General features: G+C 42.6%; 1 protein-coding gene across 1 annotated transcript in view; it reads left to right on the top strand.

Moving 5' to 3' along the window:
- STK4 (serine/threonine kinase 4) overlaps nt 1-7069 on the top strand; it is a 72401-nt gene that overhangs the window by 18427 nt on the left and 46905 nt on the right. The gene's annotated exons all lie outside the window — the stretch shown is intronic.

Below are 7069 nucleotides of genomic sequence, written 5' to 3'. Positions count from 1 at the left end.
CAGCAGGAGGCAGGAAACTAAGGAGGAAGGTAAGATTTGGAATAAATGTTCTTTTATATGTTAGCTCAAGATGCATAATTAAAGGTGAGTAATAGCTTCAGCAAAGTGCTTGATTTTTTTTTGAGGATGGTAGTTTATGATAATATATGTATTTTTATACTTTTCATTGCGTGTACAGTTTGCCTAGCTGTAATTTCCCTTGACAGTTTTTTAAAATTATTATAAGCTGTTAATTAATCCTCCTCTAATATCAAATCCAGTTGCTAGTTTCTCCTGTTATGGTATTTCTATACTTATTGGTTCAAATGAAAGAGATTTTATGCTCCTGCTGCCAGGCTGGATCAGAGGCACATACGTTGGTTCCACTCAGTGGATGTAAGCATTTAATTAAAAAGATAATTTACTTCTAAGAAGTGGAACTGTTTTTGGTTCCTTGTCTTGTGGGAGTACCTTTGGGCTGCAGTTGTGACTGGAGCCCAGTCGTACTAGCGTAAGGAAAAGATGAGCCTTGTCCTTAAGAGTTGACGTAAAAGGAAAAAGCAAGTAAATACAACAGAGAGCGAGAACAAGATAGGAGTGAAAACAAAATTGGTCTCTATACCAGGCGCCTAGCCATTGTATTTATTTTTGTAGGCATCATAGTAGAAGGTAGCTTGTTGTTAAGGTAGTGTTTTGAAAAGGGTGATGTGGTAGCTTGGCAGACAGGAAAAGCCTAGGGATGACATTGGAGAAAGCACAAGAGTGCTTTTTTAATTTAATCAACACATTGATATTGGTGACAGAGGAGAGGGTGGGATTTTGCATCTGGGTGGGGGGGAGGGTGTATATGTGTGGTGGGAGGGCTGGGGTAAGTAGGCCATTGGGGTGTTGGATTTTAAATGTAGGGACTAGTTTGTTTCAGCTGGTAGAGCCAGTGGAGATGTGCAAACAGGGGTACAAATGATCTGATGGAAGCCTAGAGCTAGAAAAACTCTTTGCAGCTTTTTTAGTGACTGTTACTAAGGCAAGCTTGTATTTGTCAAGGCTGAAGAGGAGGTTGCAGCTGTGGATCTGAAGAGGGGAATAGAGAGGACAGGCTGAATTTGAGCAGGATGCAGGAAGAGGCAGTTCTCCCTTTGCCTTTTTTGGCTTGATGTGGCAGCTAATGATGACTTGCTACTTTAATACACGCAGTGCTTACAGATGTTGAAAAAAAAAAGTGGCACTTTTAAACTCGGTGTACTTCTGCGCCGAACCCAACACATACCCAGAAGAGGCATCACGTTAGTTGGATCCAGCTCACCTAATGCCTATATAGATCAGGCACTTTAGTGGGGGTTTGTTGGTACTTTATATAGGGGGTACACTGATAGGCATTTTGGGAGCGATACTGCTAGCTGACTTTTTAAGGAGGCACATCGACCGATACCGATCTGATTTCTGATGCAATTGAGTCCAGCTGGTAAGTCTGGTGTGGTGAAAGGGGAGTGGGGAGGGAAGGGGCATGGGGGTAGATCAATGCCCCCCATGGTGAGGGAGGGAATAGGGCTGGGGTAGGCGCTGCTGGGGTGGGCACAGGACGGAGCCATGGCTCATTCGGGGGGCACCAGGTGGGGAGGTGGCTCCCACCTCTGCGCAGGGTGGGGCAGGGCGAGCTGCAGCTAGGGCTAGGCTGCATTTGTGGCAGGTGGTGGCGGCGCTGGAAAGGAGACTGGGGGGGGCTGCAGCCATCCCAAACTTTATCATAGCCCCCACTCAGCACCATCACCACCCGCCCTGAGTGCGGGAGCGGTGGCGGGAGCCGCCCCCACTCCTCCCCGCCTTGCCCTTGCTGGGCAGTGCCTACCTCAGCCCCACTCCCTCCCTCACCATGGGGAGTGTTGATCTGTCCCCCCCCCTCCCTTCCACCACACCAGACTTACCAGCTGGATGCAACTCTCCAAGCTGCCAGGCTGTGCTTCTTGCTGCCTATGTGCTGTGCTGCGGCTGGCTGCGCGCATGCATGGGCATTTATTGGCCAAACTGTCGGCAGCATCGGGCCAATTTCTGATATAGTCAATTTTCTTTTTATCGGTACCAATCCAATATCAGACTAACGTATCAGTGCAGCTCTACTTTATATAATAGCTGATTGACTTGGCTTTAGAGAAAAGTGCCAAAAAGCCCTGCTGAAGCACCTGATCTATACAAACAATGCAGAGCTAGGTAAAGCGCATTCTGGTAAAACACATTTGCAGGTGTGGGGTTTCAGTGCCTGTAAGCAGCCGTGCTGTTTTGAGGAAATTCCATTCAGGTTTTACAGCTTTTGCCAGACTTGGAACTGGTTTCATCCTGATCTGAGAAACTCCTCTCTGTGACGTCTGCTGACCATAGCAAATGTAATGGGGAATCAAGGTATCAGAGTCTCAGCTGGTTTGTAGGTTGAGAGGTGAGCTACAACTAGACATGAAAGACAGTTGCTATATTTGTGCTAAGCAGCTGCCTAAAGACAAGTGACATTTGCTACTAGAGGATCAGTTTCTAGGTGGCCCCGGGGGTAAGTAAGGATGAGATTTATTTGTAATCGTCACCTTTTCTAGCACTCTAATATTCCCTGATTTACTAGTCCTCGTTTATAAAAATGCTTAAATCATTATTAACATTTGGAGGGGTGTGTGTGTTAACATTACTAATGTGGGAGACTGTTTACTTTGAAATTAATAGTGACCCAATGGTTTGATTACCTACTTAGTTGCAGCAGTACTTGTCTTTTCAGTTCCCTGGTCAGATTGTGGTTAATTGACCTCTTTCCTGTCTATTGCACATCATCCTAATAGGGATCCGTTAGTAGAAAAGTTTTTAATTAGTGTTTAGTTTATGTGGTGAGCTGGTATTGGAGCTTATAGATAACTTACAAGCATTATGTGATGGACTCATAAGCATTTGTAAAATCTTAGGTGTCTGGGGAAATGGTGATACAATGCAACTGCTTAACCACAGCAGGCACAAATGTAGCCCAGAACTACAGTACATCATTCCTCCCATTCTGACTTGGCTGTTCCAACTGGCTTGGTAAATATTGACTGCCACTGTTCAATCTATAATACTTCGTTTTAACCAATGTGCAAATCTGATTCATGCTGAGAGGTTACTCAACCAACCTGTCTTTATTTTGCTATGTTTGTGGAGTGCCTGCTGTTTGAGAGCTTTGGCTTTTAGCAGCTTCTGCTTTACCAGGCTATTGATTTGCTTTCATTAGTTGTGCCTCAGGAGACCTGTGGGCAGTTTTTCTTCCTGGTATGGCCTTTGCTTTGCAGTAGCAGAGCTCTGATTTTTTCCATCTAAAATGCCTCATTGAGAGAGGTTGGAGACTTGGTTAGGCTCTGTAGCAACTGTATCTTTTTTGTCTTCATCAAGTGTCATTCATAATAAACAGGAGAAGGAGCAGGCTTGAAGGCAAGGTGAAGACTGGGAGTTCTGGAAACAACTTCAAAGTGGGAAGTTTTACCTATAATATAATTGAATGAAAGAAATCTGAATGATATTACAATAGGCATGCAAAATGGGGGGTGAACCCTTAAACAAGTTTAAATAAATGTGTCAATGCTTAAAGCATCCCTTATACTGAATGTTAGGTTCTAGTCACAAACTAGGGCATAATGTTAACATGTTTCCAAAGTAAAGAGTGTGGGTAATGCCTATGATTGGAGTGAAGCATTGGTATCCAGTAAGAGAGAGCATGTGTAAGATACATGGGCTAGATTGTGTGCTTTTTATGTAGACCCCTATGTTGATTCTTCTGGAAAAAACCTGATCTGATACAAACTAATTTTTTTCAGTGCTGGAGGAGGCAGAGCGCCTTGGTAGGAATGATCCTAAACCCCGTGATGCCTTTTAAGATGACCTGTCTGTCATTAAGCAACCAAAAAGGAGTCTGTTCTAGAGCTGCTGCCTTAGATTGAGGGGCATGTATATAAAATGTCATGTACACCTGGTGTTCAGCAGTGCACATGGAGATTGCTACTTGCATAGGTGCTTAGCTCTTTCTTGCTGCTGCTTCATGCTATTTGCCCTATAAAAAGAACCTAACAAATCCCTTATGTCCTAAAGCACACAGGCTTCCATAAAAAAGGATCTCATTGCAGAGTTTGGAATTTAAAGTCATATGCATAGTTTAGCTTTGTGGTCAGCAGTGTACTACTTGCTGTCATTGTAGATTGACTTGAAACAGTCACTTTGGTTGATGTGGGGGACAAGGGAATGACTGTGCATCTATGGAAAACTATATGAAGTAAGTGCAAAAAACTTCTTCACCTTCTCTCCATTCCTCCCCCCGCCAACCCCTACCATTTCCTGATCTTTCTGGGAAAGTTCATGGAAAACTCATTTCTCCAAATTGGTGTCTTGACAATATTGGAAAAATTGAAAATTCATTTCTCTGCTAGGGAGAGAACCTCTACAGAGTACGTGGCTGTCTTCCCATTAACACTTCAATACGTGCTGCGAGTTACCATCATTCATGGTGATGACTAGAATACGGAAAAGTAGTTTGATTTGATTGTGTTCCCCCCACCCTTCCACCTCTTCCTGGCAGCATTTCCAAGATCTGCCTTGGTGACCTGAGTTCAAATCTTGGGTCACTGAGTTGCTATGGGAACAATCACTGCAAAGGCTGAGGTGAGAGCTTTTTTTCTTTTCTTAAGATGTTGAATCAGCAGGACTGACTCCATACCCTACAGCACTGGGTACAGCAGCCACACGTTTGAGAGTATAGGACAACTTGCTATGAATATCATGAAAATCAGTTGTTGAGGAAACCAACTGATAAGACTTTCCAGGAGCCTGAGTTCCTTCCAAGGGAAGCTCTCTAGATGCACCAACTTTTCTTATAGAAGATGGTCATTTTTTTCAAACAGAAGATGGAGAACATGGTAATTTTCTTTCAGCTTGGCAGTCAGCTCAATAGACTCTGGTTCTTTTGAAATTTCAAACTGTAGCAATACCAGCAGTTAGCCATGATGGGTAACTGGGGCTTCCAAACCAAGCTTATGGCAAGAAAGGGAAAGGAGTAATCAAATCTGACTTGCATTTCAGTGTTCCCTCTGGCTCAGAAGAAAGAGAAGTCTGACAAGAAGAGCAGTGGAAGACTCTGTGTACGCATTAAGTTACTGCAGTTTTAAAAGATCACACAAAATAGGATGGGGCCAGGGACATCTAAGGCTATAACATAAGTGAGATTGCCAGCTGGTCACAAATATAAAGCATATTGGCTTTTTTCCCCATTGGGAGAATGAATAATATGATTTCTCATCATTTAAAGAGCAGAAATCCAAAATAATTAAATAAATAAATAAAAGCCTATGATCATACTCCTTCACTTCTTGGGTATATCTCTAAATCTCTGATTAATTGTCCATTCACTCCCTTGAACCCAAAGAGAACAGGTCTACCAGCATTTTGTAAAACTTTGAGAGCAAAAGTTTTATTTTATACCTTAGGTCCCAAACATTCACTTATCCACTCTGCCTTCACTAGGTCTCCTTAAAAAAATTGTGTTCTCATAAACTGGCAGTGAATAGCCTTGCTCTCATATCCATCCTGCTTGCAGGAATTCCTCTTTTGTAGAGGAAATATAAAATAACTTTTGTGGGCCGGGGCATCCTATCCTAGTTCCTGCAGCTGTGCGCACCAGCCTCTAACCAGAAGAGGGAGCTCCAGAACAGGCTGTGGGGCATCCCTGCCTGCTTGAATGGAAAGCTTAGCTTTTACTCCTTTGAAAATGTCTTGAGTACTCCCTCTGCTTCCAGAATTAAGCTGATATTCCAGATCTAAGCAGTGTGCGCACACAGGGTTCTACCCTACCATTCAGGACTTGAAGAAGACCAAGAAAAGTTAGGTTTCACATAGGGTTTTTGTTCTTACTGTCATACATGTATTAGTTTTTTAAAAATGTACACGATTAGAGTAACTTGCTCTTTGCTACTGTTAAGGAAAAATACCACAACAGGTTAAAATGTTAGGTAAAAAACCCTTCCCTCCCTTTCAGTGATAGGATAATATTGCAGTCCTTTGCAGTCCAGGACATAGTCCAAGTTGATATTCCTTTCTGTAATCATTTCTTCAGGAGTTGGCTGGGCAGCTGTATATTAGCCTGCAAATGTCCTTCCTGAGAATTGCCTCAAGTGCTCCATTTTTCAACTTACCATTTCCATGTTAATGTTCTCTTGACATTCGGTTAAATTTATTTTGCTGTAAAACTCATCAGCCTGGCTGCAGAACTCTTCTAAGGAAAGAGCTTTTCATACTCTTAAATATAAGCATAATAATGACACTTTGAATCAATTTAATTAATTCATCTTTCAAAAGTGATCTGTAATTCAGGTGGGAATGGGTGTCACAATTAATGGTAAAAGTATTCAGGTGAATACAGAAGTCCTGGAAACTCTTATGTGGCAGCAGAGGTAGAATAGAGTGTTTCCAGAAGTTTGAAACTCCTGACTCTGGGGGGAGAAAAGAGCGTAATTACAAAAATAAATCTAACCTGGTGTACAGTCGACCCTCGTAGTTGGAGCCAGATGTGCTTTTCGGAGTGGGGAGGCCAGAAGTGTACCTTCTCCTGAAGTGGAAGTAGCGTTATAACTGCAGTATCACGTGGCTGTTCTTCTAGGCTAACTCTGCTAATAGGCAAAACTAAGTGAACCTGCCTGCCTGCTAAAGTGGCTATATTGCTTCCCCTTTGGAGGCATTGTGCACTGCTGGGCATCATGGGGACACTTGCAGGAGTTCACAGCATCAGCTGGAATGCACTTTTTTCCCTTTTTGGGAAATCTGTATCTTAAAAACAAAACCCAAGCCCTGATATTTGTTTTAAATGTGGAAACTGCTTGTAGGGCACATCTGATTTCTGGAAAATCAGTGTCAACAGTGACACTGCAATCTTGTGTACCCGGGATAATGTAAAGTCTGATCTCTTAAGGGCAGTCTTTATAAATTGGTTTTCTATTGTTAATGATCAGATAACAAATATACCTAGTATGTTAGAAAAGTACCAAAATCTTCTAAGCTGTAATTTTGGTTGCTTAAATCTTTTCTGTTTCTTCCTCCCCCCCCC

Source organism: Alligator sinensis, unplaced genomic scaffold, assembly GCF_000455745.1.
Source record: "Alligator sinensis unplaced genomic scaffold, ASM45574v1 scaffold76_1, whole genome shotgun sequence".
NCBI classification, from domain to species: domain Eukaryota; kingdom Metazoa; phylum Chordata; order Crocodylia; family Alligatoridae; genus Alligator; species Alligator sinensis.
This window is presented reverse-complemented; position numbering and strand designations above follow the sequence as displayed.